Here is a 27336-nt window from a genome sequence, read left to right on the forward strand (position 1 = left end):
GCTCAGCTCCAACAATACTCAAGAAGGTTAAAACAGTCCAGGACAAAGCAGCCCATTCAATTGGCAGCCCATCTACCATTTTAAAAATACCATAAAAACCCCATACACCACTGATGCTCAGTAGCAGCAGTGTGCACCATCTACACGATGCACTGCAGGAACTCACAAAGGATCCTTCAACAGCACCTTCCAAAACAGCAACCTCCACTAGCTAGAAATACAAGGGCAGCAGATGCATCGGTACACCACCACTTGCAAGTTCCCTCCAAGCCAAACACTATATTGACATGGAACTATATCGACGTTCCAGCTCTGTCACTGGCTCAAAATCATGAAACTCCCTTCCAATCAGCACTGCTGGTGCAGCTACACCATGTGGACTGCAGCAATTCAATAAGGCAGTTCATCCCCATCTTCTCAGCCACAATCAGGAATGGGCAATAAATGTTGGCCTAGCCAGTGACACCCATATTCTGTGAAATAAATTTTAAAAATAGATGGTCTGAAATGCATAACTTGCACAAAATTAAAAGATTGCTCTTTGGTGCAAAGGAAGATTCAAATCAATCTCACAAGTCTTTGCTGTATCACCAGAAGCTTCAAAAATAATTTAACAATTTGTTTGTAATATAATTTCTTACTTGTCATTATATAACAATGATTTCTGTCTAGTTAACAAATAACTTCTATTGGATCACATCCCTCAACATCTCCCTCCACCAAGCATCTGTTTCTGATTGTGAAACAGTCACAGTCTTCATGTATCTGGGAAACTAATCAGTACATAAAGGAATCTTTGCTCACTGTTAGTTTCAGCTGGCTGACCTGATAGCTCAGTTTTCTGACATAACTCTATTCTTTTAAGTGAATTGGCCCTGCATTTCACATCTGAGTTCACACAAATAACTAAGTTGACAGAATTGCATTCTGTTTAAATGAACTCATACCAATACCCTCATCAAGTTCAGCATATTGCCTTAATTGAAAATTCCACTCTTAAAAGAGAGCAATTTAGGAAACAGTAACGACATTGCAACTGGTATTGTAACAGTCAACAATAGAGACTTGCCTGCAATTTCCTCTGCCAATGAACAGTTCAAACTCTACATGGCTAAACTTCCAATAAACTATTTTGAATGCAATACCTTAAATTCCCCAGAAGGAAAACCAATAGCCCCAGAACAAGACAGAAGTCTTTAATCTTCATTTTAGATTTTCTTCGCAAATATGAACAAACCTTCTATTATACAATAACTTTCACACCTCAGGATATCCAAGTGTTTCTGAAACAAAGTCAGTGTGTAATCTAGAAAACAAGTCAATTTCACAGAGTAAACACCATAAAGAGCAATATAATAAATAACTAATAATTTTTAACGATGTTGGTTAACAGAAAATATTGGCCAGCAAACTGAAGAACTCCTGTTCGTCTTTCAATCAGGTCATGGAATCTTTGCGTTCACGTGAAAATCACATTTCCAGCAGTGCCACACTCTTGCAGTACTGTGCTAAAGCTTCAGTTTAGAGTAACTACATTATTAGGTTTCATATATAATGGTCTGGATAATCATTTAAAGGAATAATATTTTTGCTTTAAAAATGGCAAGGAAGAGAAGTTCTCAGTCCAACAGTAACAAGGATAATAATCTGACAAACATGCAAAAACAGCTCATGGGAATGACCAATTGTTCTCTGCTTGGTGGGTAGACACCCCTTAGTCTCCAGAAGCTATGCCATCTCTTTGGGATTAGACATTAAACTAAAAATTGTTTCGTGGAACAATATCCGGAAAAATTTCCTTTGCAAGTTTACCTCCACAAAATCCTCAAAAAATTTTAATTTTAATTAAAACAATTTTGAAGAACGCCTGTTTCGCAGAGTGTCTGGAAGTACTTTGAAGAGTTTTTAAAAAGGTGTTCTGGAAAGTTCTTGCTTTTGCCAGAGAATATTGCTGCAACCTCAGAGGGCAAAGTATTTGGTGATCTGTCCACACAAAGACTGCGGTTGGTATGGGGGCAGCAATGCCAGTGTCTGTAGAATGATAAAGAAATGGATCAGAAGCTGCAGAGGTGGGAAATTTTGGCGGTGTCTTGTGCCAAGTTAGAGCCAGACTCTTCAACAGAGACAAGAGGCCAACTCACAAGACAGCCTACATACCAGCATCTGAGTCTGTTTGCTCATCAGTGGTCTTTTGCAGCTCCCTGCAGCAGGATTCATCTGCAGCATCATGCTGCAGTGAGCTGGAAAATGAACTACCCTTTATGCTTGGCCAGGCTGCAGCCTGCTCATGCCCAGGTGATTCACCAAGTACTGGTGTCCAAGGCACGTGTAGTACCAGTATCTAAGCTGGTGATTGTCAAGTTGAAGTGATGGGCTTCTTCATCAATGCCATGCTGGTCTTTTTCTTCCCCCTCGGGCTGTTGTAGCTAGGTAGGCAAGTACAGTGGATAGGGGCAGCACAGTGGCAAGCACTGCTGCCTCAGGGGCCCAGGTCCAATTCCCAGCATGGGTCACTGTCTGAGCGGAGTCTGCAAGTTCCCCCCATACCTGCATGGGTTTCCTCCGGTTTCCTCCCACAGTCCAAAAGACATGCTGGTGAATGCACTGGTTATGCTAAATTCTCCCTCAGTGTAGCTGAACAAGCGCCGGACTGTGGTGAATAGGGGATTTTCACAGTAACTTCACTGTGGTGTTAACGTAAGCCTACTTGTGACACTAATAAATAAACTTTTTAAAAAAGTTCTCAGATGACTGAAAGCAGGAAATCAGAAGGTGAAAGTTGATGCAAGGGAGGGTGAGAGTTGAAGCAAGAGATCCATGGTCACACAATCAACAACTTGCTCATTATGTCCTTGAGCAAGATGAGACTGAGCTGGGAGTTAAGGGGAATAAGGCAGGAGAATACCATCGTCCTTAATGTTCATGATAGCATTGATGCTACAGGTACTGTTGCAGCCAGCCCGATGCTGTAATGGGTTATCTCTTCCATAGGGCTCAGGAACAGGCATCCTTGTCACCTTGGTTCTGCTCTGTTCCCATTTTTGTATGCTACATTGCTCTACTAGAGAGCAAAATGTCAGTACTTGTGTAGTGCTGCATTTGAGTCATGTGCTTACTGCAACTGAATCACCTAGATATGTGGGGGCAGCAAGAGGTGGTTGTGCAACTTGAAGGATTAGCAAGTGACTAAGGATGAGCTGCATACATGGATGTTTGGGCTCAGTCCTGAATACCGGGATTGCTGCTGGGTAATGGCAGTGTGGTGCACTGAGCAATGTGAGCTATTGGGGATGTGATGGATAGCATGCGGTAGCAAGGTATATTCGCTGACCTTGACTCCCACGTAAGGCCATTAGAATTGTGGTAGTGTGGCCAGGAGCTTGGGGTCAAACACAAGATTTCAAATTCCCCGATTACATGCTCCACGCCCTTCTAAAGAGCCACACCCACCTCCCTGGGATCTCTCTCGACTCTGGTATTCCATTTTTGACAAGTTAACTTGCAGCAATGTTAATCAGTGCAGTTTTCTTTTGATTGATGGGGGGGGGGGGGCACAAAGAAGAAGAAGGGGAGGGACAGAGTCTTGGCTGCATCACATGGTCTCAGCACAGCACCATTCGCTCCCAGCTGAACGTAGATGCAACTGGCAAGACAAACAGGTAATCAGCAGCAAAGAACCTGCTCAACCCCAGCTGCAATATTAGGTGGAAACACTAAACTAACATGCACACAACGCCCAACGGAACCAGCATGGGCAAACTACAAATCACAAACCTACATCCAATAAATCTGGAGTAGTCAATCTCTAGTCCATAAAGTCTGAGTCAGGAAGTTAGAATATTTAATTCAATGCCAAGTTAACAAACAGCAAAATAGAGGGGAAAGAAAGATACGGTTAAAATGAGACAGAATCAAGTTTGAAAATTACTTTCTTGGTTTGTTAAAATTTCCAAAAATCGAAATCTGAAGTTTGAGAGGAAACATTAGTGATAAGGCTGTTGCCAAACAACCTCCCTCACTCTAAGATGCATGCATGTACAACCACATAGCAATCATGAAAACTGTTCATGAGCGGTTCCCTTTGAAATACTGAATTGGAGCAGTTGCACAAAAAAACTAATGATACCCCGTAAAGAAATAAACAGGTTGCACAGAACAAAAAAATTATAGGGGTTATTGCTCATCACGTTGTTAAAAAATTCACTTGCCCATGTTTTAGTCTGCATTCATCACAGAAGTATGACAACGATGTCATTCTACATGTTTCAACTCTCTTCCTCTCTGCACAGATGCTGCCTGACCTGAGTTTTATCAGCATTTTTTTGTTTTTATTACTGAGTACAAAAGCAAGATTCAGATAAAGTGGAGTTCTAATCTGCTAGTATGTCTTCTATAATTCTTACTGATAGCCCAGGACTTGGAAAGTGGTTTGCATTCCAAAGTCACGTATCAGTCAAAGGGCAGTAGAAATCTGGAACTTATTTCCCCAAACTGGACATTGGGTCTGTTGAAATTTATGATGGAGATCAATAGATTTTTGTTTGTGTGGGTATCAGGGAAATGCAACAAAGCCAAGTAAATGGAGCTCAGGTACAAATCAACCATGATTTCACTCAATGACAGAACAAAAACAAAAACATTTATATATAGAGGTGTATAAAATTATGAAAGGCATAGATAGGGTGAACGGTGGGAAGCTTTTCCCCAGGTCGGTGGTGACGTTCACGAGGGGTCATAGGTTCAAGGTGAAGGGGGGGAGGTTTAACACAGATATCAGACGGACATATTTTACACAGAGGGTGGCGGGGGCCTGGAATGCGCTGCCAGGCAAGGTGGTGGAGGCGGACACACTGGGAACGTTTAAGACTTATCTAGACAGCCATATGAACGGAGTGGGAATGGAGGGATACAAAAGAATGGTCTAGTTTGCACCAGGGAGCGGCGCGGGCTTGGAGGGCCGAAGGGCCTGTTCCTGTGCTGTATTGTTCTTTGTATATAGTTTCTTTCACAACTTCAGAGCACCCCAAAGTGCTTTACAGACACTTTGGAAGTGTAGTCACTATTGGAAAGTAGGAAATGCTGCAGCCAGTGTGTGCACAGCAGGCTACCACAAAATATGATAACAGATCATCTGCTTTTGCAATATTGTGATAAATATTTGCCTGGTCCTCTCTGAAGTAGCACAATGGAATGATTTACATTGACCCAGAGAACAGGGACTTGGTTTAACTAATTATTCTAAAGACAACAGCTCCAACTGTAGAGTGTTCATTCAGTGCTGCTCTGGAATGTCAGCCTAAATTATTGTGTTCAAGTATCTGGAGTGGGACTGAAAAATGTTAAGGGCTGAATGGCCTACTGCTGTTTCCATTTCACCCTCAAATTGAAGATCCATGGAGAGATAGTTCATAACCTTTTCAGGTCTTGCGGGTACACAGAGGATCAATTTGCCTCTCTTGTTGTTCAAAGACAGAGGTTTTGCCAGCCAGGTGAACAAAGCTTCCTTTTCTCAGATGAGAGTTTTTGCATTCATTTCCTTCCTTATCTTTTAAACTATTGACATCAGAGAAATGAGTTTTGCGCTTGAATTTTAGCAAATCCAACTAAAATTATATTTTAATTAACAATAAATTATTCATTTTTTCGGCCATTAAAAAAACTAAGTAGGGATAATTGTTAATTCCCCAACAAGTATTTGTGCCGGGGCTTTGACAATTCATTACTTTTTTCAAATAATTTGGATAGCACAATAGAAATCCAAATATCCAAATCTGTCAATGACACCAAGATTTGTGGCATAATAAACTGTGTAGACAGGGGCATAAGATTACAATGCAACAGTGATAGATTAACTGAGTGGAAAAACTGTGACAGATGGTGCAGACAAGTGTGAGGCCATCCATAATTGACCATGAAAGGATAGATCAGAGTATATACACTGCTAATTTTCCAGTCCAGAATACTTGGGACCAAGTTTACGGGCAGCACAGTAGTATAGTGGCACTGCTGCCTCACAGCGCCAGGACCTGGGCTCAAGTCTGGCCTTGGGTGACTGTCTGTGTAGAGTTTGCACATTCTCCCCATATTCGCATAGGTTTCCTCGGGGTGCTCCAGTTTCCTCCCACACTCAAAAATTTTGGGGTTAGGTTGATTGGCTATGCTAAATTGACTCTTAATGCCAGGGGGATTAGCAGGGTAAATATGTGGGGTAATGGGGATGGGGCCTGGGCAGGATTGTTGTTGGTGCAAGCTCGATGGGCCAAATGGCATCCTTCTGCACTGTAGGGATTCTATGAAGCCATTTTTAGATTATAGGAAGATTTTAGAGTGCCTAACCACAAGTGAGAGAACCAGAAAACATCACAGGTAGACACATAGAAGATAGGAGCAGGAGGAGGCCATTTGGTCCTTCGAGCCTGCTCCGCCATTCATTACAACCATGGCTGATCATCCAACTTAATTGCCTAATCCTGCTTTATCCCCATAACCTTTGTTCCCATTTGCCCCAAGTGCTATATCCAGCCACCTCTTGAATACAATCAATGTTTTGGCATCAAATACTTCCTATGGTAATGAATTCCACTCCTGTGGTAATGAGTTATATTTTATAGAAATATTTACCAGAAACATAAAATAGCAATAAAACATTAAAATGACATAATAAAATAGCTTTCCTTATGCAAATGCTGTAATTTCCATGTTTCTGCTCCCAACGTACTGCACTAAAATGATGCCATCTGTTAGGGACTGCTCAAAGAATTCCCAGACAACTAGAGTTTCCAAACAGAGATTTCCAGAATTGGAGGGATTACAGTGTGCCTTTGAAAAAAAAAAGCACTGAAAAGTTACAAACAGTGGTGGTGCAAAGTGATTTATGCTGAAGAGGTCGGGACTCTGTTCTCCAAATAAGAGATGGGTGACCCATTAGCAGTGATTACGATCATCAAAGCATTTGATCGGGCAAACGTAGAGATGATATTTTCCACATGCAGATGAGACCAGAACGAGGAGCCATAAATAGTAGTGAATAAATGCAATCGGGAATTCAGGGGAAAGAAACATCTTTAGTCAGTGAGTGGTTAATATGGAACTCATACTACAAGTTGTTGAGGCGAGCAGCATTAAGTGAAGCTAGATAGACACAGGAGGTAGAAAGAAATAAAAGGGTTAGATGTAGAAGGACAAGCAAAACTTTATGTGGAGCATAAACACCAGAATGGATCTTTTGGCTCTTCTCTATAAATATAAATAAGTTGTAAAACTTTGCAAACATTGGGAAGAGAAAACCCTGTGTCTTCCATCCCCATCAAAAACTCAGTTCCTGAATTACTGACTGAGACTGAAGAAAACCATTCACATCGTTGGCATTCTTGACCATGAGATGGACTTCTGACCATTATCATCACCAAGTCTGTCTACTTACACTTACATATCAACCATTTACACTCTACCTCAGCACATCGGCTCCTGAAACCCAGTCATACCTCAGTAATCTCTACGTTTGATGTTCTCCTGATTAGCCTCAAATTTTGCATCCTCAGTAAATTTCAGCTTGTCCAAAATTCTTCTCCTTGGACCATAACTTGCACAAAGTCCTGCTTGCCCAACATTAAAAAGTCGAATAGTGGCTCTTTCCTTTACACCAAATTCCCCAATGGCCTCACTTCTCCCAATCTCTAACCTCTTCCAGCCCTACATCCCTCCACACTCTTAAGCTCCTCCAATTCTGACCTCTTCTGCATCCCCAATTTTCACTGCTCTACCTTTCGTGACTGCGTATCAGCTGCTTAAGCTCCAGAAATCCCAACTTAAACCTGGCCCCCTTCTCTTTCTTTAAGATTCTCTTTAGTCACCTGTCGTAATTCTCCTTACATGGCTGGTGTCAGATTTTGTTCGATAGCAAGCCTTCAGTGTTTTTGAACATTTTTAATATTAACAAAGGTGTTATATAAACACAACTTTACAAAGTTATTACATGCTGTTGGTGATGGAAATTTACTTGCATTACATGTGTTTTTTTTAAGTGTTGAGAATTTTACAGAAACATTTGGAATTCTTCAGCAACACCCAGATCTCATGAATGATTTTAACATGTGCTACAGGAACAGAGGAATAGGAGTAGGTCTTTCAGCCTCTTGAGTCTCTTCAACTATTCAATTAGCTTAGCAGTGATCTGTACATTTAGTTCATTTGAGTGCCTTGGCTCCATATCCCTCGACACCCATTACAACAATTTATCATTTAGCATTTCCAGCAGCAGGAGGGCGTGTACTGCTGGATTGTTTACTCTTTCCAAATACTGAACAGAAAATGTAATCTTCTGACCAGGCACCAGCATTCTCTTAGGACAATATACCGAGAGGTAGCCAAAGCAGGACTCTCCCTACTCATCAAGATCGTGTAATGTGAAAACATCCCAGAACTACTCTTTGAAACTATATAAATTACATAGATACCTACCCTGCGCTATAATATGAAAATATGCTAGAACTTCTCTAAATTCCAACCAGCTGATGTTGTTCATTGGACTGTTTTGTTGCCGAGCTTCAACCTTGATCACCGTCCCAAAATCAAGGGCATTTCTATTACTGTTGTGAACTGCAGCAGGCTATTGCAATCAATTGTTGTGCTTTGAAGCAAAACTGTGCCCAAGCACTGTTCAAATCATGCATTTTTTAGGTCATTAGCACTTGACCAGCCTCAGCACATATTGCCTCGTGTAATAAATCCAACCCCAACACCTTAAGTGGTTACAAGATTCGTCATTGAAAACAAGGACACAAGAACATAAGAAATAGAAGCCATAGGAGTAGGCCACCAGGCCCTTAAAGCCTATCCCACCATTCAATATGATAATGGCTGATGTATGCCAGCCTCAACGCCTTTCTGTGCCATTTCCCCATTGCCCTTGATTGCTACATCGATCAAAGATTATTCTACCTCCATTTTAAATACTTTTAATGATCCAGCCTCCACTACCCTTTGGGGCAGATAATTCCAGAGATTCACCACCCTCTGCGAGAAGAAATTTCTACACACCTCAGTTTTAAATGACCAGCCCTTTATCTTGTAGCTATGTCCCCTTGTTCAAGACTCTCCCACTAATGAAAACATCTCACCATCCACCCTCTCAAGCATCTTCAGGATCTTTTGTACTTAGAGTCATATAGGCTTACAGAATGGAAACAGGCCCTTCTGCCCAACTTGTCCATGCCACCCTTTTTTTTAAACCCCTAAGCTAATCCCAATTGCCTGCATTTGGCCCATATCCCTCTATACCCAACTTACCCATGTAACTGTCTAAATGCTTTTTAAAAGACAACATTGTACCCACCTCTACTACTACCTCTGGCAGCTTGTTCCAGACACTCACCACCCTCTGAAAAAATTGCCCCCCTGGACACTTTTGTATCTCTCCCCTCTCACCTTAAACCTATGCCCTCTAGTTTTAGACTCCCCTACCTTTGAGAAAAGATATTGACTATCTAGCTGATATATGCCCCTCGTTATTTTATAGACCTCTATAAGATCACCCTCAGCCTTCTACACTCAAGAAAAAAGTCCCAGTCCGTCCAGCCTCTCCTTATAACTCAAACCATCAAGTCCCGGTAGCATCCTAGTAAATCTTTTCTGCACTCTTTCGAGTTTAATAATATCCTTTCTGTAATAGGGTGACCAGAACTGTACACAGTATTCCAAATGTGGCCTTACCAGTGTCTTGAAAACTTCAACAAGACGTCCCAACTCCTGTATTCAATGTTCTGACCAATGAAACCAAGCATGCTCAGTGTCTTCTTCACCACTCTGTCCGTACCTGAATAAGGTCACCCCTCACTTTTCTAAATTCCAAGGAATACAGACTCGGACTACATAGAACATCGAACAGTACAGCACAGAACAGGCCCTTCGGCCCGCGATGTTGTGCCGAGCTTTATCTGAAACCAAGATCAAGTTATCCCACTCCCTACCATCCTGGTGTGCTCCATGTGCCTATCCAATAACCGCTTAAATGTTCCTAAAGTGTCTGACTCCACTATCACTGCAGGCAGTCCATTCCACACCCCAACCACTCTCCGAGTAAAGAACCTACTTCGGACATCCTTCCTATATCTCCCACCATGAACGCTATAGTTATGCCCCCTTGTAGGGTTCATGGTGGGAGATATAGGAAGGATGTCCGAGGTAGGTTCTTTACTCGGAGAGTGGTTGGGGTGTGGAATGGACTGCCTGCAGTGATAATGGAGTCAGACACTTTAGGAACATTTAAGCGGTTATTGGATAGGCACATGGAGCACACCAGGATGATAGGGAGTGGGATAGCTTGATCTTGGTTTCAGATAAAGCTCGACACAACATCATGGGCCGATGGGCCTGTTCTGTGCTGTACTGTTCTATGTTCTATGTAGTCTGAGTCTGTATTTCTTGGAATTTAGAAAAGTGAGGGGTGACCTTATTCAGGTATGGATAGAGTGGTGAAGAGACTATTTAGTCTCTCTTGAAAGGACAACCCTCATCCCAGGAATTAGCCTGGTGACTGTCCTTTAGACTGCCTCCAATGATATTAAATCCTTTTTCAGATAAGGGGAACAAAACTGTATGCAGTATTCCAGGTGAGGCCTCAACAACACTCTGTACAATTGTGACAAAACCTCCCTATTTTTAAACTCCAACCCCTTTGCAATAAAGACCAAAATGCTGTTTGCCTTCTTAACTACTTGTTGAACCGGTTTGCTGGATTTTTGATTTGTGCACTAGAACATATGGATCCCTCTGCACTTGATCCTCCAGGTCATGAATGTAAATAGTGAACAACTGTGGGCTTAGAACTGATCCTTATGGTACTGGTTACACCTTCCCACTCTGAAAAGGACCCATTTATTCCAACTCTGTTTTCTATCTGACAGCTAGTTTTCAGTCCATGCCAATACACGCCCTCCAATTCCATGGGCTTTTACTTCATGCATTAGCCTCTTCTGCGGCACCTTGTCAAATGCTTTTTGGAAATCTAAATACACTACACAGGTTCTCCTAGATCTATTCTACACATATATATATGATCTGGAGGAAAGTGTGGGTGGTCTGATTAGTAAGTTTGCGAATGACACAACGATTGGTGGAGTTGCTGATAATGCTGGGGATTGTCAGAGGATACAACAGGACATAGATTGGAGACTTGGGCACAGAAATGGCAGATGGAGTTTAATCCAGATAAATGCGAGGTGATGTATTTGAGGATCAAATTTAGGTGTGAATTATACTGCAAATGGCAGAACCCTTAGGAACATTAACATAAAGAGGGATCTGGGCATGCAGGTCCACAGTTCCCTAAAAGTTGCAACACAGGTGGTAAGGATGATTAAGAAGCCAAAGCATTAAGTACAAAGAGTTGAGAAATCATGTCGCAGCTATATAAAACTTTGGTTAGGCTGCACTTGGGAGTATTGCATGCAGTTCTGGTCACCACACTACCAGAAGGACGTAGAAGCTTTGGAGAGAGTGCAAAGGTTCACCAGGATGTTGACCATGAGGAGAGGTTGAATAATTAGGATAGTTTTCACGGAAAGATGGAAGCTGAGAGGAGACCTGATAGAGGTCTACAAAATTATGAGAAGCATAGACAGGGTGGATAGCCTGTCAATTACAAGGGGGCACAAGTTCAAGGTGAGAAGTAGAAAGTTTAAGGGAGATGTGCGGGGATGTTTTTCACACAGTGATGGGTGCCTGGAACACACTGCCAGAGGAGGTGGTGGAAGCAGGCACGCTAGCAACATTTAAGAGGCATCTAGATGGATACATGAAAAGGGATGGAGTAGAGAGATACAAACCGAGTAAGAGCAGAAGGTTTTATTTTGGTTTAGTTAGGGCATCATGATCAACACAGGTTTCGAGTGCCGAAGGGCCTGTTCCTGTGCTGTACTTTTCTTTGTTCTTATTCTTACTGTTACATCCTCAAAGAATTTGAGCAAATTTGTCAAACATGATTTACCTTTCATAAAACCACACTGACTTGGTTTGATTACATTCGTTTTCCTAAATGATTAGCTATTTCCTCTGATTATTGACTCTAGCATCTTACCAATAATAGATGATAAACTAACTAAAGTTCTCTGCCTTCTGCCTTTCTCCCTTTTGAACAAGGGTGTCACATTGGCTGTTTGCCAATCTTCTGGTACCCTTCCTGAATTTAGCGAGTTAAGAAACAAATTCAACCAACATGGTTTAAACCCAAACTATACTTCCACAGTACATAAAGGACATAGTTATAACTTGTTCCAATTAATTCACCATTTCATAATTCAAAGATTGGTTACTTTGCTTTTTTGAACAGAAAAGAACCCCCAAAGTGTTTTGAATTATTTAATTCTACCTACTCGATAAATCAGAAAAATGCCAAGTAACAGACTAATCTTCTGCAACATAACTGTGGAGAAATGCAAGTAAATTCAAATTTAATGAACTAAACATTACTACAGCACTGTCAGTTTGCAGTTTACAGAAAATACACTGCCCCATAATAAAAGCGATTTATAGAGAAAGAATGTTTGCGTTCATTGCAATGTTGTTCAACATCGAAAGAAGTGTTTTGCTTTCACAACATTGCTGAGTCAGGCTCACTTCTTATTAAACCTAATAATTTAATCCTAATTCCCCCAATACTTTCAACATTAAAAACATTTACTTATATTTCCAACAATTTACCAGTGAACCTCTCACTTCAATGTCCTGTGGGAACAAATCATGAATAATGATTTTAAACTTTGTTTCCAAAGTAGCATTTAGCCATAGGTTTTCCAGTATGATAAATGCAACCACAATAGCTATCTCACAGTAATCCATGTAAAGGAGGAATTAGATTGCAAAGAAAATGTAGGAATAAGTTTCATGTTCTTGTCAAGACAAAGTAGTGAGAATGAAACTTTGGCCAGTTGAATGATTGAAAATTAGATTTCTGGTTGTAGAGATGTTGCTGGAAAAGCCACTGTCTAAGCCACTGCCACCATTGTACACCAAGGGAGTTGGAAGGCACATAAAACCCCTGAATCTATGTATCAGCGAATGTTCGATGGTATGTAAACATCACTTGTGTAGTAAGTTATTTCAGATATTGTCACATACCAAATTGCAAGGAATTGCACTTTTATGCAGTGTTTAAATTTGAATTGTGTAATATATCTGAAAAAAATGGACATCTTTCCTCCAAATGTTTCTTCAGTATTTGTTCAAAAGACAAAGATTACAATACTTGCTGTTTTCTATAGCTTACCAAGTGTTGAACAAAAGATAATGACAAATAAAGTCAGCAAACAGAATAATCTATAGGAGCACTGGGAAGCAAAAACACCTCATTTCTACAAAAGCCTTTACTTACATGTATTCTTTAAATGCTTATTAATTACTACAAGACCCTGTAATAATTTGAACCTTTCCTTGTGAATTGAATATTGGACCCAATTTACTCGGTCTCAAATCATAGGACAATCCTTTCATTCCAGGACCCAATCTAGTGAATCTTCACTGTACAGCTTCCAATGCAAGTATATCTTCCTTTAATATGGAGATCAAAATTGCACACAGTACAACAGGTGTAGTCTCATCAAAGCCCTGCATAACTGCATTAAGACTTCCTTATTCTTGAGCTCCAATTCCCTTGCAATTGTTGTACCTGTATGCTAATTTCGCATTCTTCCTAGTTACAAGTTTCATCCTTTTAGAAAATGTTTCTGCTTTTCTATTCTTACAACCAAAATAAATAATCTCTCACTTCCTACATTATACTCCATCTGCCACTTTGTTGCCCACTTATTTAACCTATGTCTCTTTGAAACCTCCTTGTGCCTTCCTCACAGCTTGCATCCTACTTAGCTTTGTATCACCTGTAAAATTAGATACGTTACTCTCTGCCTCTTCGTCGAAGATATTAACATTGAATTGATCCTTGCAGTGCTCCATTAGCTACAGGGTCCCAATGTGAAAATGCTCTTTGCTTCCCATCCGTTATGTAATTGCTTATCATGCTAACACATTCTGCGCAACACCTCGAGTCCAAATGTTGCGTACTAATTTTTAGATGACACCCTATCGAAAGCCAATTCTAAATCCATGTATATACTACATTCTCTTTATTGACAACTCATGGAAGGTTGACCTGCAGTTCCATTTTCAATCTCCCTCATTGCTTCAATAGAGTTAGATATGCTACTTTCCAATCCGCTGAAACCATCTTTGAATCTAGGGAATATTATAAAACCATAACCAGTTCATCCATGTCTTTTAAAACCCTAAAACCAGCAGGTTCTGGAAATTTAGCAGATTTTATTCCCTTAAATTTCTCCAATAATTTCTCTAAATCTCTGCCATCTGCCAACAAAATAACCCAGGGTCACTTATATTTCTGGTATATATTTCTGGTGCAGGAGGTGAAGTCGCATGGGATCAGAGGTGAGCTGGCAAGGTGGATACAAAACTGGCTCGGTCAAAGAAGACAGAGGGTAGCAGTGGAAGGGTGCGTTTCTGAATGGAGGGCTGTGACAAGTGGCGTTCCTCCGGGATCAGTGCTGGGACCTTTGCTGTTTGTAATATTAAAAAATGACAGAGGAAAATGTAACTGGATTGATTAGTAAGTTTGCGGATGACACAAAGGTTGGTGGATTTGCAGATAGCGATGAGGACCATCAGAGGATACAGCAGGAGAAATACTTGGGCGGAGAGATGGCAGATGGAGTTTAATCCGGACAACTGTGAGGTAATGCATTTTGGAAGGTCTAATACAGATAATAAATACACAATAAATGGCAGAACCCTTAAGAGTATTGATAGGCAAAGGGATCTGGCTGTACAGGTACACAGGTCACTGAAAGTGGCAATGCAGGCGGAGAAGGTAGTCAAGGCGGCATACGGCATGCTTGCCTTCATCGGCTGGGGTATTGAGTCTAAAAATTGGCAAGTCATGTTGCAGCTTTATAGAACCTTAGTTAGGCCGCACTTGGAATATAGTGTTCAATTCTGGTCGCCACACTACCAGAAGGATGTGGAGGCTTTGGAAAGGGTACAGAAAAGATTTACCAGGATGTTGCCTGGTATGGAGGGCATTAGCTATGAGGAGAGATTGGAGAAACTTGGCTTGTTCTCAGTGGAATGACGGAAGTTGAGGGGCAACCTGATAGAAGTCTACAAGATTATGAGGGGCATAGACAGAAGCTTTTTCCCAGGGTGGAAGAGTCAATTACTAGGGGGCATAGCTTTAAGGTGCGAAGGACAAGGTTTAAAGGAGATGTACGAGGCAAGTTTTTTTTTTAAACAGAGAGTAGTAGGTGCCTGGAACTCGTTGCCGGGGGAGGTAGTGAAAGCCGATACTGTAGTGACTTTTAAGGGGCGTCTTGACAAGTACATGAATAGGATGGGAATAGAGGGATATGGTCCCCGGAAGGGTAGAGGGTTTTAGTTAAGTCGGGCAGCATGGTCGGTGCAAGCTTGGAGGGCCAAAGGGCCTGTTCCTGTGCTGTAATTTTCTTTGTTCTATAACTTGTGTCTTCTACTGTGAAGACAGAAAAAGTAATTTTTCAATGTCTTTGCCATCATCACATTCATAGTCATAGAGTCATAGAGGTTTACAGCATGGAAACAGGCCCTTTGGCCCAACTTGTCCATGCCGCCCTTTTTTTTTTTTAAAAACACCCTTAAACTAATCCCAATTGCCCGCATTTGGCCCATATCCCTCTATACCCATCGTACCCATGTAACTATCTAAATGCTTTTTAAAAGATAAAATTGTACCCGCCTCTACTACTACCTCTGGCAGCTTGTTCCAGACACTCACCACCCTGTGTGTGAAAAAATTGCCCCTCTGGACACTTTTGTATCTCTCCCCTCTCACCTTAAACCTATGCCCTCTAGTTTTAGACTCCCCTACCTTTGGGAAAAGATATTGACTATCTACCTTGTCTATGCCCCTCATTATTTTATAGACCTCTATAAGGTCACCCCTCAGTCTCCTACGCTCCAGAGAAAAAAGTCCCAGTCTATTCAGCCTCTCCTTATAACTCAATCCATCAAGTCCCAGTAGCACCCTAGTAAATCTTTTCTGCACTCTTTCTAGTTTAATAATATCCTTTCTATAATAGGGTGACCAGAATTGCACACAGTATTCCAAGTGTGGCCTTACCAATGTCTTGTACAACTTTAACAAGACGTCCCAACTCCTGTATTCAATGTTCTGACCGATGAAACCAAGCATGCCAAATGCCTTCTTCACCACTCTGTCCACCTGCGACTCCACTTTCAAGGAGCTATGAACATGTACTCCTACATCTCTGTTCTGTAACTCTCCCCAACGCCCTACCATTAACTGAGTAAGTCCTGCCCTGGTTCAATCTACCAAAATGCATTACCTCGCATTTGTCTAAATTAAACTCCATCTGCCATTCGTCAACCCACTGGCCTAATTGATCAAGATCCCGCTGCAATTGGAGATAACCTTCCTCACTGTCCACCATGCCACCAATCTTGGTGCCATCTGCAAACTTACTAACCATCCCCCGATACGCTCATCCAAATCATTAATATAAATGACAAACAACAGTGGGCCCAGCACTAATCCCCGAGGCACACCGCTGGTCCGTGACAGTTTCTACTGTCTCTGCCTCCAAGAGACTAACAATGACTTTAGCTACTCTCTTCCTCTTAACATACTTGGAAAAACTCTTAGAATCAACTATTCATGGCTAATTTACTCTCATATTCTATTTTGCTGGTTTCTAACTCAATCTTAATCCTTGGTCTTATTATTATTTTTCACAAGCCTATTATTTTAATATAATACTATCCTTGGCTTCATTTGTAAACCATGGATGGATCTTTCTTATGGCATTTGTTTTTTTTAAATGGAATGTATTTTTGTAGAACATTTTGAATTGTTGATTGGAAGTGTTTCCCATTGTTTATTTGCTGCTATATTTTTTAATCTAAAAACCCAATCAACCTTAGCTTGCTCTCACCTAATTGGCTTTGTTTAGGTTTAAAATTCTTGTTTTGAACTCAAGTATGCCACTTCCAAATTTAACATTCTGATCATTTTTTCCCAGTGGGTCTTTTATAATGAGATTAGTAACTATCTATCTCTGCACAATGTTAGACATTAAAATAGCTTTATTCCTAGTTAGCTCCATATCATATTGTTCCAGAAAACTGTCACAAAAGCATTCTACAAAATTCATCTTCGCTAATTTGATTTGTCCAGTCCTTCACAATTATTACATTGCCTTTGTTACAAGCTCCAGTTAATTTTTTTTCTTTAATGATCTGGCCCAACTACTAGTATAACAACTGTTAGAGGCCTACAAACTACTCCCACCAGCACGTTATAACCCTTGTTATTCCTAATCGCCACTCTTACTGATTCAACTTCCTCATCTTCTGAGCCAAGAACCTTTCTCACTACCAGTAACACAGGCCACACTAGAAGTGCAATTTACTCATTCATGTAAATGTAGGCAAGAAAAAAAATCTAGCCCATCAGTCTAAAGATGGCACTATTTGCATTGAAATTGTCCTTGCTCAAATTGCTCACTGCCCCAAATTTATCTTCAAAGTTGCACCAAGAATTGTCAGATATTTGACCAGGCTGCTAGGATGGCTCAACCTAGTCATTACCATTGATGCAGTCGTTTTTCTTTCTCAATCGACTATCAGATAGTGAACTGCGGCAATTTGAAAACAGATGACTAAAAATAGTATTTAGAAATGTCCTTCATGAGTCAATAAAATATTGGTGAACATCCTTTACTAGCACAGAAACTAGTACTGAAAGAGTCTACAATAATGGTGTTAGAATACTATGAAGTAGTCAGGCTGTAAATTCAGAAATAAAAATCAGTGAATGTTCCACAATTTTCGAACTTCTGACGCCTCCCTTCACTTAAATTGTTGATCCGTAACACACGCCTCTGCTTTAAAAACTTCAATAAACTGTGTGGATTGGCCACACATTCCATCTCATAAAAAGTGCAGCATATCAATCACTAGGCTACATACAAAAAAAAACAAATTGTAAAATATTTTCAAAACTGTAATATTATTTCTAAATAAAATGGTTTATTGAACTTGATTGCAATAAAAAGGTTTAATTTTTTTTTTAAGTTCACCTTTTTGAAAAAATTCCCCTTGATATGGAGGTACAACTTTAGAACAGGAAGAATACAATCTGGCATTAAGCCAAACATTCACTGAAGAATGGGAATAATAAGGAATTGTATTACACCTACAGATTAAATACCATTTGATCTGTTCCAATGTAAAGACTGACTACATACAGAAATGCGCAAAAATACCATACATAATCTACTTTAATTCTTGGACAACTAGTCTTTGGTGAAGATTTTTGAAAGGTTACATAGTTCAGTTAGACCACAGCTGACAAATACTTATTTCTTCTGCTTCAACACAGTCCAAATAAGCAGAGACGAAGACTACTAACAAAGCTGTATTTGACAGTAAATGTTTGCTTATGTACTTCTTTTATTCATTCTCAGGATGTGGGTGTCTCCAGCAAGGCCAGCATTTATTGCCTATCCATAGTTACCCTGAAAACATGGAGGTGGGCCTCCTCCTTGAACTGCTGCAGTCCACATTTCAACAATCTTATTTTAACAGCTGCAAGATGGCTTCAATTAAATTTTCAAACGCTATCATATCAGATGTGAAAATTACAATTTGGAGAAATACTGCAATTTGAATTGTGTATTAATATCATGGAAAGTCAAGAATTACTAAAACAGGGTGAATTTAAGTATGTATTGGACATGCAGATTACATTTCACTGCTCATCACTTACTTAAAACAATGTTAATTAACTAAAAGAATTTAAGATTATTCCATTTAAAATTAGATAATGGTTTTGACCCATAAAGGTTCTCAATACAGAATTAAATCCAGTATTTGAATCTGTTTACTAACTTTAACTGGTTTCAACCAAGCGTAACTTATCTTCCTATATTGACCACTGAGAATCGAGTGTGTTTCCTTTAATGTCGAAAATTGTTCTTAGACATATTATTATTCAACAAAAGAGTAAATCTCAACTTGACCGAGTTCTGGATAAGGAAGCACGGCAAATAAGTGGCCTAAAATAAGGGGAACATTTGGGAAACAACAAGCTGGTTGACTCTTAAAAATTCCCTCTGAAATGTACTCAGTTCAAGGGCAATTAGAGATGGGCAGTAAATGCTGGCCCAGCCAGCGACACCCACACCCAATAAAAGAAATGTGATTTCAGTCTGAGCTTTTACTGCAGCAGTTAGTCTTCTGGGAGAAGCTGCTTGTGCTGCAAGCAGATACATCTGCATTCAAATGTTCCATCATGGGTGGATTCACAAGTGTACTTGTGGGATTGGTTCCACTTCCAAGGTTGAAAGGATGGGCTCCAAGCTTTAAATAAACTCAGTGCCAAGTTGTTGCCAGACTCCTCCATACTCCTTGACACGGAAAACCTGCCAAAAATCTTGCAATCAAACACACCAGAGCTTTGGTGTGTATACTCAGTTTGCTTCTGTAATCTGCGCCAAAGTACTCATCTGCAACAGAGTTTGTGTGCAACCTCGCTCTCCAACGAACTGGAAGCTACATTATCCTTGCTGTGGGTGAAGCCCACTCATGCTTGGTGTATCATGTGCAGCCCCACCTTTAATTAGTCCTTTAAGATTCAAGCGATGTCAGTCTCTGAGCTGATGACTGTGCGCGAAATCAAGAGATCGAGCTATGTTTTCATCATCACTCTCTTACTGTTCCTCCAGTGCCTGGTCAAGTTGCAGTTCTTCAGTATCTAAAAGGAGAAAGACACAAGAGTAAGGCTGTGATGTGAGAAGCAAGGAGAAACAGGTGCATGCTTACACCATCTGCAGCTCAATCAGAAGGAAATGTAGGATATGTGAAACAGTATTAGTTATGAGTGCACACTGCATGATTATAAAGCTTTTAATGGCATGGGTGTCTCAACAACAGCCATCACCATCTCCTCCCTGGCACACCACTCCCTCTCCAGTTGCCATCTGCAGCCTCCAGTTGTGCAGCACCTCATCTTGCCAGAAAGATGGAAATAAGCCAGAGTGGTCTGCCATCTGTTTTGGTAATGTGGCTATTATGGTTGAATAGCTGACAGCAGGTGCAGCTGTGTAACATAGGTTTGAGGCCTGCAGCAATGTAAGGGTGCTATGTAGCACATAAATGTCTGATACGAGTCCTGATTGGTAGAGATTGTTGGTGAGTAATAGAGATGTTGTGAATTGAGTAGTGTGTGCAGGGAGTGTACAGTTCATAAAATAAGAAATAGGAGTAGGCCACCATTTGGTTCATTGAGTCTGCTCCACGATTCAATAAGATCATGGCTGATCAGATTGTGACCTTAACTCCAATTTCCTACCTGCACTTCACAATCCTTGACTGTGTTTTACATCAACATCTGAATATATTCATTTCCCATACTCGCTAGATTCGCACATCAACAAGATTGCCAATTCAGATAACTAAATTAAGGGGCTCTACGCTGTGGGTCCATTCCAAACACTAATCAAAACTTTCATGCACAGGTCGTAGCCCAGCAATTTGAACTAAATTGCCCCAATTCCAAGAAGTGAATAGCCATTGCAATAACCATCCCCTGCAACGACACACTAGATGGTTACAGCTCCAAAGTCAAATAAAATTTTGGGCACACAAGTAGGTGGATAGAATCCAAGTCCAACATCATGCCACATGCTCAAAGGCATCAGTAAAACCAAAAATAAAAGTACTGAATTAAGCAGGGTTTCTCAATTTGCAAATTAGATAAAAGAATTTACAGTTCAAAAAACAAACTTTTAGATCTTAACTTTAAAAAGAATTGGATAACTATTCGAGATGGGCTGAATTTAAAAATAATGGACACTTATTACTTATTAAAGTTTACTTATTAAAATCATGATGGAGTAGTCTTCCACCTAGAGCAAAACAATGACATACCTTCCAAGAATTTTTAGAATTGACTATATTTTTAATTTAACAGTACAAGTTTAATTTTGCTCCAAAACAGCTGGTTCAGATACTTCTTCCTGCTTTAAAAACTTTATTTAACTCTTCCATGCAGTTAACCAAAACACATCGCAGACTTATTACTTCAGTTTACTAGAGAATAAGACAGAGTTTCACACACAAATTGTTCTGTGGAAGAATACTCCATTATAAATTAATACAATGTGTTACTTTTAGTACAAAATCTGCAATGTTTAATTTTTTTGCTCTGGATTACATAGATCACAAAGAGTTAAGCAAATAGTGCAAGGCTTTACGGATTTGAAGAAAATCAATGCACAAAGTCAAACTTAGTTTTCTGATAGGAAAGTACAACCAATACATATAGCCTTGATCCAAGCATATTTCCAATGAGCCAAAGAATCTTCTAATATATGGAATCCCTGACACAAGCACAACTAGAAACAAAACATGAACTAAGAATGAAAGACTACCATTTACATTTTGACACAATACTCTTCATTATGCCCCTGCAATTTGCAAACACAGGTTTGTGTTATGAAGATGTTTTATAAAATAATTTATATCAGCTGGGTATACATATGTATTGAGCTTTTCAAAAATAACACTTTACCTAAACTGCTGAAGCCATGTTGCATTTGCAAAGAACACAAGCTGTTTTTACAGATACCAAATCCATGCAGCTCTGAGACACATCACATGATCCAGCTGTTGGGTGTAAAAAATGCTGACATTTGAGTAGTTGGAGAGAATGCCACAAGGCAACGGTATTACTCCATCTCTCTTTCTTCTGAAACCACACTCAAAGTGAAGATGCTTGTGATCTGAAAAACCCACCAGAAGACCTCATTGCTGCAAGCTCTTTCAAAGAACCAACATGGGCACAACTGTTTAAATAGCCGCCTTCTGTGCTGTCTGATTCTATACTTTAGAATTATAATGCCCTCTACAAAACCAGTTTTAATTTGACTGGAAGTGATAACCAAGTGGTCTATAATTACAGATTATAGTTTGCTGATTTAAAATAATTTAAACCAAGCTTAACACAATGAATGATAACTAGGAAAATAAGTTGTGTAACTGAGTTATCCTTAACTTTTCAATATGAAAAAGCCAATTAATTCTATCTTTAAAATGTAGTCACAATATAGTTTGCAATATAATTTGAGTTAACACCAATCCCATATGCCAGTAAAAACATTCATTTAATTTATTAAAATATTGGCGCAGGTTCCATGGCAGCACTCACACCTCAGTCAGGCTCAGAGATTTAAGAACATTATATTAGGTGGCACCTCATTACAGGATGATGGGAGTGCTTCCAGTAAACAAAGACCCTGTCTGCTCCCTCAGGTGTTCGCAAAGTTTTGTAGATTAGTTCTCCTGGTATCTAACTAACATTATCTACCATCAAATACATGATTTTGTCGTCATTTTTCATTACTGTTGCTAACTAGCTGCCTTGTGTTGCCTAATTATAAGATTGATTACGTTGCAAAAGTAATTCACTCGCTGTGAAATGTTTTGGGACCCGCTAAGATTGTGAAAGTGCAATATAAAATCAAAATCCTTTCTTCACGAGACTAGGCCAAGTAATGCAAGGTTTCACGGTTAAACAAAAACCATGTTAGCATATTGGACTCAAGAGCAAATATGCACAATTATAAGCATTTCCTTTATACATTGAAGAGAATCTCAACAACTACAATTTCAGATTGCTGATAACAAGCTTATTGCATCACAAGTTCCCATTTTCAGAATTAACTTTTTCACATTTATTACAAATTTTTAGTACAGCAATTCCTTAAGCCAAACAACTGAGTAGACGTTCAAAAGCAAAATACGACAGATACTAGAAATAAAAAACAGTTGAAATATTCAGCAAGTCAGACAGTATCTGTAGAGAGAAAAAGAGTTAATGCTTCATGTTGAAGACCTTTCATCACAACAGGATAGAAATAATTTAGTTATACATATGAACTAGAAATAAATAACTGCTCTTCTGCCTTCGAGTTCAACATTGAAGTCTTCCAAACTTAATGCTTGCCCCCTTCCTCTGCCTCACCTACTTGCTCTCTGTTTTCAACAATGTCTTTGGATGTCACTATGGTAGTTGACCTCAGTAATAGTTCTACCTCTGAAGTATTTTAAAACTTCCAGCTTTGCCAATGTCTTCCATCTAAAAACACGAGGAAGACCAAAGCTGTTGTCGCCAGCTCACCACCGACTCTCCTGACCTCCAAGGCCACTGTCTCCAGTGGATTACAAAGCTTTTCATCTTGGTACCCTATTTGACCAACCTGAATAACATCACTCCTAACAAAGTTACAGTTCTTTCATTTTCATCCACTTCTCTATCTCTAATCTCTTTTTGTCCAACCACTCCTTCCACAAAATTCTCAGTTGCTTTAATGCCGAACTTCAAGCATCACCCATTGTCTTTACTCCAATGTTGGGCTATGCTTTTAGAACCCAAGGCTCCGTTATCTGGACTTCCTACTCTTACTTTACAACGGTTCTAATGAAATTCCACCTTGTAATGCACCTTTTTTGAATGGGAAACTTTTCCTCTCAAAGTGTGGCTCTCACTTGGAATATTTTTCTGAGGAACAACTCAACAAATGCAAGTTGTTGCCTTAACCTACTGAAACATCAAAAAGGTATTGACGGCAGGTGCACCTTTTCAGCAATGACTGCAGCATGGCATCGCAGGACGGAAAGTTTGCCTCAATAGTGGCAACTCTGGGTCTTGCATGAAGTGCCTTAACCGACAAACAGAATCCAATACAAACACGTTTTAACACAATAAATTCATCCAATTAGACAGCTAAGAATTTTATACATCTACCAAAACAAATAACAAATTTCTGAGTACATGAATCTTCTATTGAACCTGCTAGCAAGCTCCAGGTTTGAATCCATTTTGTGTTGATAAAGAAGCGATGGCATCCGTATTGCTGACCAACTGGGAAATTGTTAATGCCATGAAGGAAGCTGCTCCCGCTGACGAGCAATGAAAAGGCTCAAATTAAGCATCCAGCTTGGTGAAGGTGCCAATTCCACCTTGGCCATTATTTCCATCAAATTGTGTATGACTGCTGAGGAAGTGGCACAACTAAGGCAGGTGTCCCTGCAGAATCTTTATTTGCGTTAATTACTTTACGGACAGAAAATGCTATTGTCAGGAAACAAATCACAATTGGAGTGTTTTTTCAAACGACTAAAATTTGCATTGTGCCGTGCTCAAATTTCAAGCTTTCACTGTGAAGTGCTCAGATTTCATTTGTGTGTTTCAATAATTTTTGGTTTTTTTAAAGTTTTGCTGTGTTTAATTCAAACTTTTACATAATTTGAATGTTTGGAGCAAGATTATTTCATATTAACAAACAAATAATGCATACCAATTATACACCGATAATAGCATAAAGCATTTATGAACTATTTTAGATTTGTGATCGTGTTGTCTTTTGGAACCCGGATGGCTGAAGGCACAGCTGCCAACAGTGAAGCTGCAAAAGCTATCAGAGTGAGGGGAACAGAGAATTAGACAGTGGGGGAATATACTGCTGATGGAGGTTGCAGATAGAAAGAGTGAAGCCATGGACAACTTTGCACAAAGCTAAGACAATTTTGAAATCTGAAGCTTTGGGGATTAGGAACAGTGTGGATCTGGGAGGATAGTTGATGTATAAGCAAAACTTGGTGTGATACTGGATGGATGTAAAATTTTGGATGCACTAAATTTGCTAAGTGTGGATAAGGGGCCAGGGGACATTAATGTAAGATAGAATTGTAAGGCGAGAGACATAGAAACTAGAAAGAGTAGGCCATTCGGGCCATTGACCCTTCTCCATCATTCATCTTGATCATGGATGATCATTGAATTCAATATCCTGATCCCCCCCTTCCTTCCATATCCCTTCAGCCCCAAGAGTTACATCTAACTTCTTCTAGAAATCAGACAACGTTTTAGCCTCAACTACATTCTGTGGTAGCAAATTCCACACATTCACCACCTGGGTGAAGAAATTTCTCCTCACCTCAGTTCTAAAAAGTTTACCCGTTATCCTCAAATTATGACTCCTAGTTCTGGACTCCCCCACCCTTGGGAACATTTTTCTGAATCTACCCTAACACTTAGAATTTTATAAATTTCCATGAGATCTCCCCTCACTCTTCTAAATTCCAATGAATATGATCCTAACCAATTTAGTCTCTCCTCATATGACAGACTTGCCATCCCAGGAATCAGTCTGGTAAACCTTCGCTGCGCTCCCTCTATAGCAAGGACATCCTTCTTCAGATAAGGACACCAAAACCGCACACAATATTCCAGGTGTCGCCTCACCAACGCCCTATCTCAAATCCTCTCGCTATGCAGGCCAACATGCCATTTGCCTTCTTTACTGACTGCTGTACCTGCGTGCTTACTTTCAGCAACTAATGCACGAAGCTCTCTCCATTTACGCCCATTCAAGTAATAATCTGTCTTCCTAGTACTGCTACCAAAGTGGATAACCTCATTTATCCACATTATACTGCATCTGCCGTGCATATGCCCATTCACTCAGACTTTCCAAATCACGCTGAAGCATCTCTGCATCCTCCTCACAGCTCACTCTCCCACCTAACTTTGTATCATCTGCAAATTTGGAGATAATACATTCAGTTCCCTCATCCAAATCATTAATATATAAAATGAACAGTTGGGGTCCTAGCACAGATCCCTGCGGAACCCCACTAGTCACTGACTGCCAATCAGAAAAAGACCCATTTATGCCAACTCTTTGCTTCCTATCTGCTAACCAGCTTTCTATCCATCTCAAGACATTACCTGCAATCCCAAGTGCTTTAACTTTACATAGTAGTCTTTATGCAAGACCCTGTCGAAAGAATCAAAGTCTAAATAAACCACATCCACTGGGTCTCCTTGGTCAACTCTACTAGTTACATCCTCAAAAAATTCCAATAGATTCATCAAGCAAGATTTCCCTTTTGTAAATCCATGCTGACTCTGTCTGATTATACCACTGCCTTCCAAATGCCGATATATGAAATTCTTGATAATAGACTCTAGCCACTTCCCAAGGACCAACGTTAGGCTCACTGGTCCATAATTCCCTGTTTTCTCTCTACCTCCCTTTTAGAATAGTGGGCTTACATCAGCTACCCTCCAATCTGTAGGAACTATTCCAGAGTCCAAAGAACTTTGGAAAATAACCGCCAATGGATTTACTATTTCCAGGGCCAATTCCATAAGTACTCTGGGATGAGGATTATCGGGACCTGGAGATTTATCGACCTTCAATCCCATCAATTTCCACAAAACTACTGATCTAATAATGCCGATTTCCTACAGTTCCTCACTACAACATGCTTCTCTCAACACTTCTGGCACATTATTCATGGCTTCCTTGTGAAGGCTGCACTCCAGGAATTCCTCCTCCTTTGAACAGAGATTAATTTAGCTCTTCCAATCTATATACAGATTAAAGTCACCCATAATCACAGATGTTCCTTTAACATATGCATCTCTGATTTCCTGTCTAATGCTTTTCCCAACATTACCACTAGTTTGGTGGTCTGTGTACCACCCCCACCAATGATTTTTGCCCTAACTCAACCCACACAGATTCCACATCATCTATGCCAATATCTTTCAACATCGTATCGACACCATCTTTAATCAACAATGCAACTGCACCACATTTTCTTTTCCACCTGTTCTTCCTAAACTTTGAATAGCCCTCAATGTTTAGCTCCCATCCTTGCTCACCTTGGAGCCATGTCTCCGTAATGCCAACTATATCTTAGCCCTTTACATCTATCTGTGCAACTAATTCATCCATTTTGTTTTGAATGCTCTGAGCATTCAGGTACAAAATCTGAAGGTGGGAACTTTAAACGTTTCTTTTCCTTTTCCTACTATTTTTTAAACTTGGTCCTTATTTGACTGTGGCCCTTGATTTCTCTGCCTACCACTTTCCTTATTCTCCTTACTGTTTTTCCCTCTTGTTCTTAGTTCCCCCTTCTCTGAATCCTTGCAAAGGTTCCCATCCCCCTGCCATATTAGTTTAAACCCTCCCCAACCACTCTAGCAAGTACCTGCCCCAAGGACATCAGTCCCAATCCTGCTCAGGTGTAACCCGTTAGTGAAGCACTAGTTGATTTTCCATGATGTTGCACTTAGTCAAGACTAAGGGCAATTTTCATGAAGAAGATGAGACACTTTGTTCCTCAGCTGATGAGGAGCTGCTGCCATTAATTTCAATCAATGTTTTAAGAGTGTGGTAGGGGTTGGGAAAGAAAGCGCAA

General features: G+C 40.1%; 1 protein-coding gene across 8 annotated transcripts in view; it reads right to left on the bottom strand.

Moving 5' to 3' along the window:
• epb41l2 (erythrocyte membrane protein band 4.1 like 2) overlaps nt 1–27336 on the bottom strand; it is a 165390-nt gene that overhangs the window by 127427 nt on the left and 10627 nt on the right. For all 8 annotated transcript variants that reach the window (XM_078212856.1, XM_078212859.1, XM_078212855.1 and 5 more), the window contains exon 2: nt 19676–19816. The gene's annotated coding sequence lies outside the window, so the exon portion shown is untranslated. The remainder of the gene's footprint in view (nt 1–19675; nt 19817–27336) is intronic.

This window comes from Mustelus asterias, chromosome 5, assembly GCF_964213995.1.
Source record: "Mustelus asterias chromosome 5, sMusAst1.hap1.1, whole genome shotgun sequence".
NCBI classification, from domain to species: Eukaryota; Metazoa; Chordata; class Chondrichthyes; order Carcharhiniformes; family Triakidae; genus Mustelus; species Mustelus asterias.